The sequence below is a fragment of the Bos indicus x Bos taurus genome, chromosome 5 (assembly GCF_003369695.1).
Source record: "Bos indicus x Bos taurus breed Angus x Brahman F1 hybrid chromosome 5, Bos_hybrid_MaternalHap_v2.0, whole genome shotgun sequence".
Classification (NCBI taxonomy): domain Eukaryota; kingdom Metazoa; phylum Chordata; class Mammalia; order Artiodactyla; family Bovidae; genus Bos; species Bos indicus x Bos taurus.
This window is the reverse complement of record NC_040080.1, coordinates 26,926,717-26,946,328: the sequence shown is the minus strand read 5'-3', so window position 1 is coordinate 26,946,328 and position 19,612 is coordinate 26,926,717.

Genomic DNA, 19,612 nt, shown 5'->3' with positions numbered 1-19,612 from the left:
AAAGCATCCACTTAGTTGAGGTGAATTTAGATTTTAAACTTGTCTGGTTTAAACCAGGAAATGAGAGCTCAGGACTTAGGAGATTATAGTTCAATAGAGGTACACTATGTGCTAATAATGAATTAAAAAACACAATATTAGAATATTATGCTTTTAGGCTATAGATAAAATGTGTATGTATTCTGAATCTAAAACCAGAGCATGTCTAATAATAGACTTTTTCTTTCTTTCTCATTTGTAAACTGAATTACACAAAAATAATGCAAAAAGCAAATTACATTTAATTACACATTTAGAGACTAGCTTTCATTGAAAAAAGGTTTGCAGGAAATCTGGACTGATCTGGAAAATCCAGAATGTACATTCACTAACCATAGAAGAAATGACTACTTAAAAAAATATTTTAAAACTTCACTTTAGTCATAAAAATTTCAATCATTTAATGAAAAATACATGTATTTTTCTGGGACTGAGGTAAACTTGGTTATCACCATATCCCTTTGAACTTTGCACATGGGGAATAACACTGGACTCGACATGATAATGTATGTTATCTCTTAAGACCAGTTCAGATGCTAATATCACTAGTCAGTCAATTTGTTTCTCTCCATACTTGGTCTGTGCATTAAGGATGAAGGTATTGTTTGTACCACTCAGATACCACTTGGTCCAAAGCTGTTGTGGGTGAATAATACAAAACTTTTGTTCTGCTTCTTTTCTTGCTTGCTTCTTTTGCTTTTCTTTTTTTTTTTTAAGAGTAACATGGAAATCTATACAATTTCATTTTAAAAGCTGTAACATAATTACAGATGACTTGTCCTGCCAGTCTCAATGCCTTCATATTTTAAAATTATATGCTTACCTTGTACCAGTCCTAGATTTCATTAAAATGTTTAAAGAAATGTTGTACTATGATATATCATAGTATTTTCCCACACATTGATTTGGGTTCTGTTATACTAGTCAGGGGCTTCCCTGAAGGCTCAGATAGTAAAGAATCTGCCTGCTGTGTAGGAGACCCAGATTCAGTTCCTGAGTCTGGAAGATCCCCTGGAGAAGGAAATGGCAACCCACTCCACTATTCTTGCCTGGAGAATTCCATGGACAGAGGAGCATGGCGGGCTACAGTCTATGCGGTTGCAGAGTCTGACATGACTGAGTGACTAACATGTTCACTTCACTTTCATACTCCTTGTTCAGTCTCTCAGTCATGTTGGACTCTTTGCAACCCCATGGACTGCAGCACGCCAGTTTTCCCTGTCTTTCACCATCACCCAGAGCTTGCTCAAAATCATGTACTTTGAATCAGGGATGCCATCCAACCACCTCGTCCTCTGTCATCCCCTTCTCCTCTTGCCTTTAGTCTTTCCCAGCCTCAAGGTCTTTTCCAAGAGTCAGCTCTTCACATCAGGTGGCCAAAGTATCGGAGCTTCAGCCTCAGCATCAATCTTTCCAATTAATATTCAGGGTTGATTTCTTTTAGGATTGACTGGTTTGATCTCCTTGCAGTCCAAGGGACTCTCAGAATCTTCTCCAGCACCACAGTTCAAAAGCATCAATTCTTTGGCGCTCAGACTTCTTTGTGGTCCAATTTCATACTACTCAGACAGAAATACCAAAAACTTGGGCCTCTCGTCTTTTAATCTCAGTAGTTACATAGGAAAATTTACATATATGCCTAACTTGTATGGCTGACACATAAACATGTAATTTAAATTGATCAAGATTATATCAACGTGAGTTCATGTAGAAATTCTCAGAAATTTTTGAAGAATATATAAGAAATGATGAAATTACCTGGAAACAATCTTCAAATAAGAATATCTTCCTATCATAAGAAAGTAAATGCTTAGGATGATGCTATTGCACTAATTTTAATAACATACATTACTGCTGTTTTTAAAAATTTATGATTAAGAAACTTTATGTCTCTTTTCCATGCAATGAATTCACTCAAACACTTTCAATAGTGATCCTGGATAAGAAAATTCATCCTATTGACTTATTTTATTCCAAGTCCCACTGAAAATAAAATTGATCACACATCTAAGTTATGGACACTATAATTTAGTTGCTCCTTACAGTTATATCTTAAATGTCATCTGCACTGCCTCAAATATAAAGTACAGATAACTCTTTGTTCCTTCTTTGCCTTTGTTTTACTGCTGCTTAAAACTTTCAATTAATCACACACATTTATTTAAAGCTTTTAGGTTTATTACAAAGCAGAAAACCAAACCACATAACCACAATGACACTAATTCAATGGGTCATTGAATTACTAGATTTGCCAGAGAAGCAGATCTTCAATGAACTACATTTGGCATGTCCTTTACAAGAGTCTCTCTGAAAAAGAAAACAATATTTGTATGCCATGTTTTTATGATAGAAGGTATAAAAAAATCTACAGTGACAATGAATTTTTTTCACCATACAAAAATTTCAAAGTAGATTGCTTCAGATCACTTCTTTGCATAGTAATTTGTAGAAAAAAAATCACATTCTATACATTTTCAGAAATGGATCTATAAGGCATACCTCACATTATTGTGCTTCATAGGTACTGCACTTTTTACAAAATGGAGATTTATGGCCACCCTGCATAGACACCATTTTTCCAACAGCATTTGCTCACTTCATGTCTCTCTGTCACATTTTGGTAATTCTTACAATCAAACGTTTTCATTATTGTTATACTTGCTGTGGTGACCTGTGATTAGTGATCTTTGATGTTGCTATTGCAGTTTTTTTGGCATTTTTTAGCAATAAACTATTTTTTCCTTCCAGTTTATCAAGATATAATTGATACATAGCACAGTGTAAGTTTAAGGTATAGCTACGGCAGTGACTCAGTCATGTCTGACTCTTTGCGACCCCAAGGACGATAGCCCACCAGGCTTCTCTGTCCATGGAATTTCTGAGGTAAGAATACTGGAGTGGGTTGCCAGTATACAACATAATAATTTGACATATAGGTAATGAAATGGTTACCACAGTAAGTTTCAGTTCAGTTCAGTTGCTCAGTCGTGTCCGACTCTTTGCGACCCCGTGAATTGCAGCACTCCAGGCCTCCCTGTCCATCACCAACTCCCGGAATTCACTCAAACTCACATCCATCGAGTCGGTGATGCCATCCAGCCATCTCATCCTCTGTCGTCCCCTTCTCCTCCTTCCCCCAATCCCTCCCAGCATCAGAGTCTTTTCCAATGAGTCAACTCTTCACATGAGGTGGCCAAAGTACTGCAGTTTCAGCTTTAGCATCATCCCTTCCAAAGAACACCCAGGGCTGATCTCCTTCAGAATGGATTGGTTGGATCTCCTTGTAGTCCAAGGGACTCTCAAGAGTCTTCTCCAACACCACAGTTCAAAAGCATCAATTCTTCGGTGCTCAGCTTTCTTCACAGTCCATCTCTCACATCCATACATGACCACTGGAAAAACCATAGCCTTGACTAGATGGACCTTTATTGGCAAAGTAATGTCTCTGCTTTTCAATATGCTATCTAGGTTGGTCATAACATTCCTTCCAAGGAGTAAGCCTCTTTTAATTTCAGGCTGCAATCACCATCTGCAGTGATTTTGGAGCCCCCAAAAAATAATGTCTGACACTGTTTCCATTGTTTCCCCATCTATTTCCCATGAGTAATGGGACCAGATGCCATGATCTTAGTTTTCTGAATGTTGAGCTTTAAGCCAACTTTTACTTTCATCCAGAGGCTTTTTAGTTCCTCTTCACTTTCTGCCATAAGGGTGGTGTCATCTGCATATCTGAGGTCATTGATATTTCTCCCGGCAATCTTGATTCCAGCTTGTGCTTGTTCCAGCCCAGCATTTCTCATGATGTACTCTGCATATAAGTTAAATAAGCAGGGTAACGATATACAGCCTTGACGTACTCCTTTTCCTATTTGGAACCAGTCTGTGGTTCCATGTCCAGTTCTAACTGTGGCTTCCTGACCTGCAGGAAGTCACAGGTTTCTCAAGAGGTCGGTCAGGTGGTCTGGTATTCCCATCTCTTTCAGAATTTTCCACAGGTTATTGTGATCCACACAGTCAAAGGCTTTGGCATAGTCAATAAAACAGAAATAGATGTTTTTCTGGAACTCTCTTGCTTTAGTGAATATCAATTATATTATACAGATGCAAAATAAAAGTGAAACTTTCTCAGTCATGTCCTAGTGTTTGAGACCCCATGCCAGGCCTGCCAGGCTCCTCTCTCCGTGGAATTCTCCAGGCCAGAATACTGGACTGGGTAGCCATTCCCTTCTTCAGGGCATCTTCCCAACCCAGAGATTGAATCCAGGTCTCCCGCATTTCAGGTGGATTCTTTACCAGCTGAGCCAGAAGGGAAGTGGAAATAAAAAACTGTTTTCTTTGTGATGAGAACTCTTTGGATTTACTCTGTTAACACCTTTCACATCTACAGCAGTGCTCATTATATTAATCATGTTGTATTTTACATCCTTAGAACTTATTTATCTTACAAATGGAAGTTTGTATATTTGACTTCCTTTATCAAATAAAGCTTTTTTTTGGTTGCATAGAGTGGCTTTGAGATCTTAGATCCCCAACCAGGAATTAAACCTGGACCTCCACCCACCCCGCCTCTCCTAACCCTGCCCCTGCAGTGGAAGTGCAGATTCCTACCGCTGGTATGTGTGCTCAGTCATTAAGTGGTGTCTGACTCTTTGGGACCCCATGAGCCACCTGGGAAGCCCCTAACCGCTGGACCACCAGGGAATTCCCTAAAGCATTTTCTGGAAATCAAGGTACATACACTGGTTTGACCTGCCTCTTGAGAAACCAATATGCAGGTCAGGAAGCAACAGTTAGAACTGGACACGGAACCACAGACTGGTTCCAAATAGGAAAAGGAGTACATCAAGGCTGTATATTGCCACCCTGTTTATCTAACTTATATGCAGAGTACATCATGAGAAACGCTGGGCTGGAAGAAGCACAAGTTGGAATCAAGATTGCCGGGAGAAATATCAATGACCTCAGATATGCAGATGACACCACCCTTATGGCAGAAAGTGAAGAGGAACTAAAAAGCCTCTTGATGAAAGTGAAAGAGGAGAGTGAGAAAGTTGGCTTAAAGCTCAACATTCAGAAAATGAAGATCATGGCATCTGGTCCCATCATTTCATGGGAAATAGATGGGGAAACAGTGTCAGACTTTATTTTTGGGGGGCTCCAAAATCACTGCAGATGGTGACTGCACCCATGAAATTAAAAGACACTTACTCCTTGGAAGGAAAGTTATGACCAACCTAGATAGCATATTGAAAAGCAGAGACATTACTTTGCCAACAAAGGTCCATCTAGTCAAGGCTATGGTTTTTCCAGTGGTCATGTATGGATATGAGACATGGACTGTGAAGAAAGCTGAGCGCCGAAGAATTGATGCTTTTGAACTGTGGTGTTGGAGAAGACTCTTGAGAGTCCCTTGGACTACAAGGAGATCCAACCAGTCCATTCTAAAGGAGATCAGCCCTGGGATTTCTTTGGAAGGAATGATGCTAAAGCTGAAACTGCAGTACTTTGGCCACCTCATGTGAAGAGTTGACTCATTGGAAAAGACTCTGATGCTGGGAGGGATTGGGGGCAGGAGGGAAAGGGGACGACAGAGGATGAGATGGCTGGATGGCATCACCGACTGGATGGATGTGAGTTTGAGTGAACTCTGGGAGTTGGTGATGGACAGGGAGGCCTGGTGTGCTGCAGTTCATGGGGTCGCAAAGAGTCAGACACGACTGAGGGACTGAACTGGACTGAACACTGGTTTCTAGACATAAGGCTATTGCACACTTAATAGACTATTATGTAAACATAACTTCTATATTTACTGGGAAATGAAAAATATCAAGTTACTTGCTTTGTTGCAATGGCCTAGAACAGAAGCAGAAGTATCTCTGAGGTATGCTTGTATATGGGCTTCCTCAGTGGCTCAGTGACAAAGAATTCTCCTGCAAAGCAGGAGACTTGAGTTCAACCCCTGAGCAGGGAAGATCCCCTGGAAGGGCATGGAAACCCACTCCAGAATTCTTGCCTGGAGAACTCCATGGACAGAGAGCCTGGCAGGCTACAGACGCAAAGAGACCCCTTTTGAGGTCACAAAGAGTCAGACACAGCTGAAGCAACTTAGCATGCACGCATGCCTGTATATGTAAAATAAGATAAATAAAATGTATTTGAGAAGCAATTGAGATGTGACATCAGTTTGGTTGTAGCATCAGTAGTCTGATGATTAACAGGCTCTCTTTGGTTTTGGGGCTCTCTTTGGGCTTCCCTGGTGGCTCAGATGGTAAAGCATCTGCCTACAATGCAGGAGACCTGGGTTCAATCCCTGGGTCGGGAAGATCCTCTGGAGAAGGAAATGGCAACCCACTCTAGTACTCTTGCCTGGAAAATCCCATGGGTGGAGGAGCATGGTAGGCTACAGTCCATGGGATCGCAGAGAGTCGGACAGGACTGAGCAACTTCACTTTCACTTTGGCTTTTATGATGGACAAAAGGTCCCAAAGAACGCTGAGCTTTTGATCTTCAAATCCTGAAAATCTGTTAGAATTGTTATCTTATTGACAGAATAAAGAAGTCATAGAGATGAACTTTAGGGGAAGATGCTATAAATTTAGTTTGTACTAGATATGCAAATATGAATATCCAACATAGTTTAAAATAATAAGTATTGTACATTAAATAATGTTTTTAAATTTAACAAAACACTTTTATAATTATCTCAACTGATTGCCACAAAAATCCTTATAGTTAGTAGTCAAGACAGATATTATCATTATCATATTTATTTTGTTAACAAGTTTTTAAAATGAAAACTATAGACTTGGGAACAAGATAAAATAATTTGAACCTATTGTTTTTCATCACTATTTTGATGGGAGGATATTTTGAACCCTAACTGTAACACATTGATACTTGATTCTCTACTTATGTACATAAATATTTTATCCTTATGGAAAATTGATACATTTTTATTTTTAAATAAATTTTCTTTTTAGAATAAATCCATTAAACCAATTTATTTCTGTAATCAACCTGTTGTACACCAAAGTTAAATAATTTTATTTCCATTGTCACTTTTCATTTACTAAAAATTTTTAATTTGGGATCATTTATTTGCCATGGAAATTTATGAGAATAATTTGATTCCTAAGTCAATTTTTATCAAAATTGAATTTTTAATGGTTATAATTTCTGATGCCTTGGGTTTTGGTCATTATTCTATCAAGATGAATTTTCATCTTGGAATTTTCATCATTATATTGTATCTATAACTATTATATACAAATATTTCAATAAGATATTATTCTTCACCTACCTGTGATTTTTTCATATGCAGTTATATCCTTTGTTGATTCTATTTTTTTGTGTCGTTTGTTCACTTATTAGGGAAAATCAAGCTAAAATGGTAACATCAAAATAGTTTGCTTTGAGTTGAGTGCTATCTGCATTTAAGTAATACTTATTGCAAAATCTGGAATAATACTCACTTTAGAGAGAGAGAAAAAAAAATGAACCAAGAAGGGATTTGGAGATCACTAAATTTTAAGCATCATATGTGAGAATCTCTAGAAACCAATATTTCCTCAACAGATTATATTTTCTACATCATTGCACTTCCTTTATGTTATGAAATAATGAGTGAAACCTACCCTTTCCAACCAACTGGCATTGGTTCAGAAGTCCTGAGTTGAATGAGGCAAGAAATCATTTCATTGCTATAAGGAATTTCAGCTGAAGAATTTAACATTGAAAAATTGATGGAATCAGATGAAATTTCAAAAGATGCTCATTTGAATTGCTTGCAAAATAATCTCTCAGTAACTACATTCAAATTTTGATACACCACCATTTAAATCATCTGAAGTCTTAGACTAGTTTCTTCACATCTTCCAATATAATAATTTCATGCCTTTTAAAAAAATACCTCTAATTTTCTAGCAACATTAATGACTTATTTGTATTTAGCATATGGAGAGATTAGGGCATTAAGATAATTACTGCCTGTGACATTGTGAGAAAATAAAAAAGCTTCACTTAGAAAGACAATAACTTGAAGTTTAAGAGCAGAGGTTTTACAGTCAGATAGGTGTTTATTCAAGTGCTTTGTTTGCCATATACTGGAAGGAACTCTCTCTTAAGACCCCAATTTCCCCATTAATGAAGATAATCATAGCTCCTTCTTCATTGATTCTTACAAGGATTAAGTAAGATAATGTATACACGGCATTCAAGCTAATGTAAGCAGTATATCAGATATTTAATAAATGATATTTAACTGAAAATTACAATAATGTATATTCTAAATGTTTTTAAATATTTCAAGTACTTCTGAGACATTAATTTGGCACTGGATTGTATGTCTTTGATATTATCATAAGCACTGCTCCCTATCAGTATAAACACGGACTGTAGAATCAAGCCAATGGCACGATAAAATACCACTATTGTACATGTTACTACATATACAATTTTTTTTTCTTTTATTTTTAAACTTTACAATATTGTATTGGTTTTGCCAAATATCGAAATGAATGCACCACAGGTATACATGTGTTCCCCATCCTGAACCCTCCTCCCTCCTCCCTCCCCATACCATCCCTCTGGGTCGTCCTAGTGCACCAGCCCCAAGCATCCAGTATCGTGCATCGAACCTGGACTGGCCACTCGTTTCATATATGATATTATACGTATTTCAATGCCATTCTCCCACATCATCCCACCCTCTCCCTCTCCCACAGAGTCCAAAAGACTGTTCTATGCATCAGTGTCTCTTTAAAATATTCTTGTGAAAGGAGACTATGGAGATTTTATGCAGATACTTTCTGGTGGAACGGATTTCATTTATTTTTATTTTTTTGGCTGAACTGAGTCTTCCACCACGTGTGGCCTTTCACTGGCCCAGCGAGTGGGGCTGCTCTCTAGTTGTGGTGCGTGGGCTTCTTCTCACTGCCGTGGCTTCTCTCATTGCAGAACACGGGCTTTAGGCACACAGGCTTAGGCACTCCTTGGCATGTGGGATCTTCCCAGACAGGGATTTGAACCGCATCTCCCGCATGGCAAGGTGGAAGCTCCCTGATTTCATATTTTAACTCTAGTGAGTGATACCAAATATTTCCTACATTGTATTTTAAATTAATTGATTTTCAAATTATCATTCTAAACTGTATGTAAGATCTTTAAAGTAAACATTTTTGACATTCATTTTTCTAAACTACAGCATGTGTATTATCTGTACAGGTCTTTAGAAAAATTTTTGCTGTTTTTAAGTGAAATAAATAGTTGAACACTGTTGCCTAGAGTAAATCTTCAGTTCCACAATATAGTACAGAATATTTCTTAGCCTTTATATACATGGGGAATTATTTTAACATCAAGATAAAATAATTAAGATAACTATTGAAGAAAAAATTTAAGACTTTACAAGATTCAACCTAATCTTACAGTTTCAATATTAATTCATTGTACTCTTGAAGAATTATAAAAGGATATTGGATTTAAAGCTAAAAATAGGAAGCTCTGGGTTTTTAATTATTCCTTGAAATGTAATTAAGTTATCATAAAAGTCCAATCTTACCTCAGTTGGCAATGAAATAGTATCCATCACTAATAAGTATATATTTAAAAAACATTTTTCTCAAGGTGATAGAGAAGAGATACTATAAACAAGAGGAAAAATAAACTACTGAAATAGACAATTATATTTGAAACAATAATTTCAAATTATAGGGAAACCTCATTGATATATACAACCCTTGGAAAAACCAATGTGAATTGACAAAAACTATAAACTCTAATAAAAAATGCAGATATATTACTTTCAAATTCACACTGTACATTTAGTTGCTAATAAAAGCACTTCTAAGTAACAGATTTTCATTGCATGCTTTAATAAATAGGTGGGAATCATTTGAAATTAGTTAGACCCATTTGTATCACACAATGTGTTAAAATCTTTAAGAACAGCTTGGTTAAAAGCCTCAAGCAATCTTGTTTACACTATTAGCAAATCTAGCTTCATAGATCATACAAAAGTAAATTTCAGCCTAGCCTAGTTCAAATTATCATAAATTCTGAATTACATTCAGCATTTTAAAGCTGGAAGGGACCTCAGAGATCTCCTAGTAAAGTCTGTAATAATCAGATTTTCTTGGCTGTTCCATCTAAAATACAAGCCATATGTATAAACAAATTCTAAACATTGTTGACTATTTTCAAAAATGTTACTGACACTGCATTGTTACTTCAATATGGTATATCTTTTCAAACTTATCAGTAGTTTCAACATGTTATTCGGGGATGTTTTGTCTGGGTGATTTTAAATTATTAGCAGTGTGTTCCATTGTTTTTATTATTTGTCTTAGCTTTTGTTTTCTTGTCCCACTCTGGTCTAGAAAGTTCAGGAGTAACCGTCTTCACCCTAACAGTTTGAATAGACCCAATATGCAAACAATATAGCCAACCATTTCAAGAAGTTATAAAAAAGTCAAAACAGAACTATTACCCTGATCTGAAATCACTAGCGCTGGGAGCCACCATGTGGCTTTCTACACACATGAGAGAAAGCTTGTAATTTCACTCCTGTACTCTGTTCTGCTTAGGTGTATTTTATATTGTAAGAAAACCAGAGAAACCTGTACATGCAATATTGTTAAACAATACACTATAATTCCCAAGATATTTCTTATTTTCTTGCCAGACTCCCTAACTGTATGAGACTTTTCTGGAACTGACAGGAAGGTTATCAAAATTTGCCATCACTTCTAGGAGGAAAAAGTGGGGCTTTTGACCTTCAAGCACCACCTGCCCAGTCACCCTGTTTCTCAGTATAACCTACTTTATGTATTCAAGCAATAAAGATGTACTGAGCATAAAGTAGGTGCCCAGCACATGCTAGGTTGCCAAGAGGAATACAAAAGAAATGTTAGATACAGTTTCTAACCTCACAGAGTTTTCTGTCTATGGAGTTTTGTGAAGCAGCTAAATTACAATGTATAATAGGGTGGGTTAATTACTAGAGGAGTGGTATGATTAATGTTACAAGAAAGGGGAGATCAGGGCTTCCTTGGTGGCTAAGTGGTAAAAATCCCAAAGGCAATCAGTCCTGAATATTCACTGGGAAGGACTGACGCTGAAGTTGAAGCTCCAATACTTTGCCCACCTGATGTGAAGAACTAAATTACTGGAAAAGACTGGGGAAGATTGAAAGCAGGAGGAGAAGGGAACGACAGAGGATGAGATGGTTGGGTGGCATCACTGACTCGATGGACATGAGTTTGAGCAAGCTCCAGGAGATGATGAAGGACAGGGAAGCCTGGCATGCTGCAGTCCGTGGGGTCACAAAGAGTTGGATGTGACTGAGTGACTCAATTTAAGTAGTAAAGAATCTGCCTGCCAATGCAGAAGACATGGGTTTGATCCTTGATCTGGTAAGATCCCACATGCTGCAGGACAACTAAGCCCATGTGCCACAACTATTGAGCCTGTGCTCTAGAGCCCAGGAGCTGCACCTACTGAAGCCCAAGCACCCAAGAGCCTGAATTCTGCATCAAGAGAAGCCACTGCAATGAAAAACCCACACACCAAAATGAGAGAGTAGACTCTGTTTGCTGTGACAAGAGAAAAGCCCACACAGCAATGAAAACCCAGCACAGTCAAAAATAAATATATAAAATTATTTTTAAAAAATAAAAGAAAGAAAATGGAGGAAAAAGAAAATTCCCCAAATCATTAAAAAAAAAAAAAAAGACATTGGCATGAACTCAACGTCACGACAGTGCCTTTAAGAAGATAAATCTAGATCTGGACTTACTAGAATAGGTAGGATTTTCTGTACTGCGGAAATAATATCAGGCCATCCAGATGTAAAGAATTTCTAAATGTACGAAAGACAAGAAAATAATTCTTAAAATGCAAAAATGAATATTCTCTGCTATTAAATTTAATTAAAGATCCACTTTTTCAGTTGTATAAAGTACATTTCATGTGCTAAATAGCCACATATAGCTAGTGGTTGGAGTACTAGATGGTTTTGCAAATTAAGAATATTTCTATCATCCTAGAAAGTTCCATAGGACAGCTTTGTGTAATAGTTCATAACAAGATTAACCTGTAAGAGGTGGCAGGCATAGGGTGAAAAAGAAGGGAAGCTCAGCTCAAGTCTCAGAAAATTTACTTTGAGGGTCAGTGACCAAAGGCAGAAAATGAGTCCTGTTTCATGTGGTTTCCCAGATAAATGTGAAAATAAACCTCTAATCTTCATTGACCATGAAAAGAAACATGTTCAAGACTTCAAACCTTTTCATAATGAAAGAAAAGAAGAGCTATGACAATTAAATGCAATGCATGATCCTGGATTGTATCCTTAATGGGGACAGGAAGGAGGTGAGCTATGAAGGATCTTAATGAGATAATTGATGAATTTTGGACCGTGGATTCATGATGTCTCTAGTGTAGTTTCAAATATTTGAAGGAAAATATGCATATGTGTATAAATATAGAGATGGAAGAGGATGATAAAGTAAATGGGGAAACATATAGGTAATTGGTGAATTTAGGTATAAGTTTCTTGTACTATTTTAGCAACTTTTCAAAATTTAGAAATTATATCAAAGTTAATATTTAAATTTTAGTTAAAGCTAAGAGTCATCACATTTCTCTCCAAAAAATTTAATGCTGGGCTATTATCTGATTCAGAGTAATCAAAACAATAGATATTAAAGAAAAAATAAAAGTACTTTGGAATCTATCATACCAGCTAGGAATTAGAAAAGTGATTTTTCAGATACGAATATCTTTATGGAGGATAACTATACACCTCAGAGTTGAACAATATAGGTTAAACTAATTATAAATATTGACATTCCTGGTGGCTCAGTGGTAAAGACCCTATCTGCCAATGCAGGAGATGCAGGTTTGATCCCTGGGTTGGGAAATCCCTTGAAGAAGGAAATGGCTACCTACTCCAGTATTCTTGCCGGGAAAACCCCATGGACAGAGGAGCATGGCAGGCTACAGTCCATGGGGTCGCAAAAGAATTAGACATGACTTAGCGACTAAACAACAGCTGTCTATACTAATGACATAAAGATTATTTCTTTTTTTCTGAAATAAAACCAAGAAAAAATATAAAGTTTCATTTTCTGAAAATCCATGAAGCAGTCATAAATTAGACAAGTGATGGAGTATTTTATTTCAAGTCAGAAGATACAAATTCAAATTTAATTCTTATTAACTGTGGGATTTTGAGAGAATCAATTTACCTTCTTAACAGTGTCCTAATCTAAAACAAATCTATTCACCATATAGACCTCATTAAAGAGCAAAAGTTAGTTTGAAAAAGGCCAATCTATTGTCTTACATATGAAAACTTTGTCAAGCGTAATATCTCAGCCATGTAGATATATTTTTTAGCCACCTCTCAAGTCCTAATTAGTTGCTAGATCAGTGGACCTAAGAAAAGATTCCATCTGAGCTGTGAGATGAAGAATGAGGCATGAGAAATATGTTTACTAGAGATGGCAATGGCACCCCACTCCAGTACTCTTGCCTGGAAAATCCCATGGATGGAGGGCCTGGTGGGCTATAGTCCATGGGTCGCTAAAGTCGGACACGACTGAGCAACTTCACTTTCACTTTTCACTTTCATGCATTGGAGAAGGAAATGGCAACCCACTCCAGTGTTCTTGCCTGGAGAATCCCAGGGACAGGGGAGCCTCATGGGCTGCCGTCTATGGGGTCGCACAGAGTCAGACATGACTAAAGCGACTTAGCAGCAGCAGAGATGGGAAGGCAATGCACCCCACTCCAGTAATCTTGCCCAGAAAATCCCATGGACGGAGGAGCCTTGTAGGCTGCAGTCCATGGGGTTGCTATGAGTCGGACACGACTGAGCGACTTCACTTTCACTTTTCACTTTCATGCATTGGAGAAGGAAATGGCAACCCACTCCAGTGTTCTTGCCTGGAGAATCCCAGGGACAGAGGATCCTGGTGGGCTGCCTTCTATGGGGTCACACAGAGTCGGACACAACTGAAGCGACTTAGCAGCAGCAGAGATGGGAAAGAGGGGAGACTTGCAGAGAAACAAATGAAAAAATGTCTGGCTTACAGAATCATTCTACCAATGCCTTACATAAAAGAACTCCAGATATTCTGATATAAAAAGAGCAACAAAAAATCCTAACATCATATTTTGCCATGAACTTCCCAACTTTGGGTTTTTAATTCTGATTCTCTGAGATTGATTTGGAGCAACTTTTCAAATAACTTGTTTTAAAGTTATGTACATGTTATTTTTCTGACTACAAATGCATCTGAAACCATCCTTAAATGGCCTTTACATAAGAAAAGCCAAATTGTTTCAAAGTGAAATCTTTAGGTCACAATAATTATCTATTCAAAATTCTTAGATGTTTTTCATTGTCTTAGAATATTTACTTGTAGTATCTGAAACTAGCTGGATATATTTTTCCTTAGTGGATAATCCTTTATTGTCCTTTTCCCTCACTATTTGGATACTTGACAATTTTTAAATTAGAATTCATTTCTTTTGCAATTCAAAAAGTTTTCAGTATGAGATTCTCGGTCCTCTTTATTGTTTTATCTTCAATTTAGTAAAGCCACTCAAATCTCCGTATGCCAATTAATCAGTCAAGTTTTCTTCTATCATATCTTTATTTACTGTTTCTGTTTCTTATGTTTGGGTTCCCTGGCAAGAACACTAATTAGTCAGATATAGAAGCTCCATTTTAGGTCATATTAACTATCATGTTCTCTTTCATAATTTTTATCTCTTTAGCCTTTTGTGTACATTCTAGGAGAGCTTCTCAAGCCCATATTCCACATCACTGATTCATACTTCTGTATTATTATTACTACGTTCAATGCTCTCAATACCTTTTAAAATGTGGACCTCAAACTTCCTGTTTTGCATTTTACATTTATTGAAATTCTTTCACTTAAATATATCCCATTTTTATCTCACTCTGTTCTTTATTGCCTGCTGTTCCTGCTTCAATGGGGCTCATTGTTCTTGCATTTTATTGAGTAGAGCCAAAAGTTTCAGAATGTTTTCTTGATTCTTACAAGATATCACTTTTAGAAACATATTCTTTCTCTGAGCCTTCAAGTTGGTAATTCTTTTCCCTTATTCCATGGTATTTCATTGTTGTTGTTACATATTGTTTTGCTTTTTTATTCTCTTTACAAACTATCGAATGGGGCACTTTGTAAACTCTGTGAGTCTCCTAATATAGAACGGATGAATCACCTTAAGTCACAATCTCTAATGAATTGGTGACAACAAAATCTCCTTCTCAGATTCACACCTAGAAAGGAAGTTAATGTGCCAGATTAAAATATGTTCTTAGCTCCTAGCAGTCATTCACTCTATTGAATTGAATTAATTAATTGAAGTGGCCACTTCTATTTTTTCTATTCACATCTCATGAGGATGAGATGGTTGGATGGCATCACCAACTCAATGGACATGAGTCTGAGCAAGCTCTGGGAGATGGTGAAGGACAGGGAAGCCTGGTGTGCTGTAATCCATGGCGTCACAAAGAGTTAGACATGACTGAGAAACTGAACAACAACATCTATTTTACCTCTGGTGTTTTCTTCTGAAACTTTGAGAAAGTGTAATAGACAACAAACTAAAAGTCTATCCATCCACTGTTTCTGAATGTTCCTGTCACCATCTGCACACCTTTGCCGTGAGCAGTCAGCTGTCCCTCTCCATACCTTCTGCTCAGCTGTTTCTGAAAGATGTTCTTTCTGAAGAGTGAGAAAGGTGGCAACAGGGAAATTGGAAGAGGTCTGATAATAGACCTGTAAATACTTCAGAATCAACACCTGGATAGTCTTTTTATGGGTTACTATATACCCTGAATATAGACCCGGAAAACATAAACTATCAATAAAATGTGTCTTCCTGTCACTTTTAAGTATTCCCTTTGTCTGGAGAGACACCTGAGAATACCATGAAAACTGACCCACTATTGGTTAGCAGAAGTTCCTCCCAGATTCTAGTCTTAGGCTCTTTGAGACTTGATTCGATGTTTTGTATTTTTAGTGTTTTCTAAGTATTTTAAGGCGTAATTGGTGAAAGTTGCATATTAGGACTGTTTTAAATAACTTATTCAAGACGTTCTTTCATTACTAGTAGCCTCTTAAAGACTTTACTTTCAACTGATAAGTATCATCTGCCTAAATAGTATTACCACTATAAACCTTCCAAAACACTCAGTATATTCTGTACACCACAGGAAATTGTTGCTATTCTTGTTGGTGTTGAAAATTCCACTGACCTCCGTCTTTTGTCTCATTTTTATTTGTCTCACAAAACTAGTAATTTTAATAATTTTATTCAAATCTATTATTCTTTGAGCCTTTCTATTCATTCATTATTTTTCTATATAGTTCTTTATGCAGTAAACATTTATTAGGTAGTTACTGAAGGAGAAGAAAGCCTCAGAGGATGAGATGGCTGGATGACACGACGCAACGGACATGAACCTGGGGAAATGGTGAGGGACGGGGAGGCCTGGTGTGCTGCAGTCCATGGGGTTGTGAAGAGTCGCACACAACTGGGCGACTGAACAACAGCAACAGTGCAGACTAAGCACTTTGATAGACCCTGAAAATATGGATATATAGGTTCTGCGTCCAAGAACTTATGATGGAATCATGAAGACAAGGATGAAACAAATCCACATACAATGCTGTAATAAATCTTTCTGAAGGTATCTTTGGCATGAAAAATATCTGAATACTAGTGTCAAGTAGCATCTGATTCTAATATGTTTAAAGTTATTTTTATCAATTACTTAGATTCAAAATTTCATTTTAAACATTGTCCTTGGGACTGTGACTTCTTTGTTTAATTCAAATCATTTTAATCAGCATTTAGTAATGTCAACTGTGAGCCAGACACTTCACTTGGCATTGTTTGGAATCCAAAGCTAATTAGGGAAAAATTTAAACCCTTAGTTTCTTAGTCCATTCGGGGTGCTTTAACAAAATACTACAGACTGTGTGGCTTATAAACAGAAATTTAGTTCTGGGGGCTGGAAGTTCAAGTTCAAGGTGCCAGCATGGTCATGTTTTCTTGAGAATCCTCTTCCTGGTGCTTCTAGCTGTGCCTTCTTACTCAGTCCTTACATGGTGGAAGACGCAAAAGATTTCTGTAGAGTCTCTTCTATGAGAACACTGATTCCATTCATGAAGGCTCCACCCTCCTGACCTCTCAAAGACCCCTGCTTCTAATACCATTACATTAGGCATTAGGATTTCAAGATTTTGGTGGGACACAAATACGCAGACTATAGCAAGCAGGGACTAGCTAAGCTAAGCTAAGTCACTTCAGTCGTGTCCGACTCTGTGCAACCCCGCAGATGGCAGCCCACCAGGCTCCCCCGTCCCTGGGATTCTCCAGGCAAGAAGATTGGAGTGGGTTGCCATTTCCTTCTCCAATGCATGAAAGTGAAAAGTGAAAGTGAAGTTGCTCCGTCGTATCCGACTCTTAGTGACCCCATGGACTGCAGCCTACCAGGCTCCTCCATCCATGGGATTTTCCAGGCAAGAGTACTGGAGTCGGGTGCCATTGCCTTCTCCAAGTAGGGACTACAGACTGACTATAATTAACTTTCATTAAAGAACACAAATGTATGGCAGAAATGACCACAATATTGTAAAGTAATTAGCCTCCAATTTAAATAAATACATTGAATAATAATAATAAAAAAAGAACATAAAGTGTTATAGAGAGATAAAGAGCAGATTACAACAAGAATGACCCTTCATCAAAGAGTAAAAGATTGAGCTAGGCCATATTGAATATGAATATAACTGTTACCATTTATTGAGAAGTTTCTATATGCTAATTACTGTAGCATGTAATGTTTCCTGTACATTATCTCTAATCTTATAAAATGGGACTATTTTTAACTTTACATTTTCTGTATCAGTTCACAGAGCCTAACAAATGGAATCACATGCATTGAAATTTTGCTTGAAAATCTGAATACCCATTTCTTGGGCGCAGGGTATGGGGGAGGTTAAATGGGAGACATTTAGGCAATTGAATCCTAAAAGAAAGACAGGAAAGACCATGATCTGAATTAAATGTAGTACCTTTGGCAGATTTCATCACCTATCTACTTGGCTTATAGCCACATAGAGATGTAAACTTTGCAACCAGTGTGCAGACTCGAAAAGAAATACTTTGAGGATTATAAATTGTCATCCTCTTTTGAATTATATATATCATCCCTCTAAAAGAATTCAATCAAGATAAACATGTTTGTCTCTGAAATGTGAAGAGGTAACAAATGCTTTCCACATAAAAAATACTGTTTTTAAAACAAAAATCTTGTTATCAAGATGTATTAGCAATGGCCAAGGCTGTGGTTGGCTCAGGTTCCTAAAACATGCTATCATTTTAAGGCCTCAGATAAGTTTTCTCTTAGCAGTGGCTGATGATTCTGTTCAACACCTGGAAACCTGAAACACAAATGTACAATTGTGAAGGAGAAATTGGATCTAGGAATGCAAACTTACAAAACTGGCAGTTGAGGCAAAGGGTTGATTGCTTAGCTTGTAATTCATAAGAACAGAACAAATTTGTTGTAATATTTATATAGGTAAAAAATTAGCAAATATTTTGGAAAATCATTTAGAATATTGCAACATTTAAAGTTTAATTTTGTCACCCAACTTAAGCTGAGGACACACTGATCCTATGGATTGATTCAGAAGAAACGTGTCAAGCCGGTGTTGATTTTTGAGGGGAGGTGGGGCGGAAAGGGGTGGGATGATTTCTGTCATATACACTAAAGTGTCTCCTATTACAATACTACTTCTTTTCTTAAGTTTATTACCCACCCTAGGTCGCTCTAAATGAAAATTCATATCCATTTCTTTCTAGAGGTATCATTTGTCCTTTTTAAAAAACGTTTTTTCATGAAAAAAATCATCAGCAGATTATAGCTTGGTGTGGTTGTTTAACAGTTAAATAAATTAGGAAAGGACATTTAAAATACTGCATTTTCCCCCCAGCTGCTTGGAGGAACATGAAAGTGGAGCGTACTACTTTGTTCGGGAAGTGATTTTGTTTTAAAGTGATGAAAATTTTCTTTCACATGAGTACTAACAACATGATACTCATTTTGTTTTAGATTCTACTGAAAATAAACTCTGAAAAATTATAAAAATAATCTTGGCGCCTCCTCTTAGTTTATTCTTTTCATCTTATTGAAGTATTGAAAATTAGACTATTTGGTTTCACTTTCTGCTTCCTTTGAATTAGAAGGAGGCTATTTTGCCATTTCTACTCTGTGAGGGAACTGCTAACACCATTAATCTCTTTAAGGATTATTCTTCTCTCCAATTTGTTTACAAAATGGTAAAATAAACTAAACACTGTTATTAAAGCTCCTCTGTTCTTATCGGGTTAAATTTACAGGCTCTAAATTTAGTGATATTTTAAAAGCAGAGGCTGTGTTTCCCTTAAAAAGACATTGATACTCTGATCAAAAAAAAAGAAAAGTAATGACATTCTTCTTAAGAATCTTTTTTATTTAACATAGTGA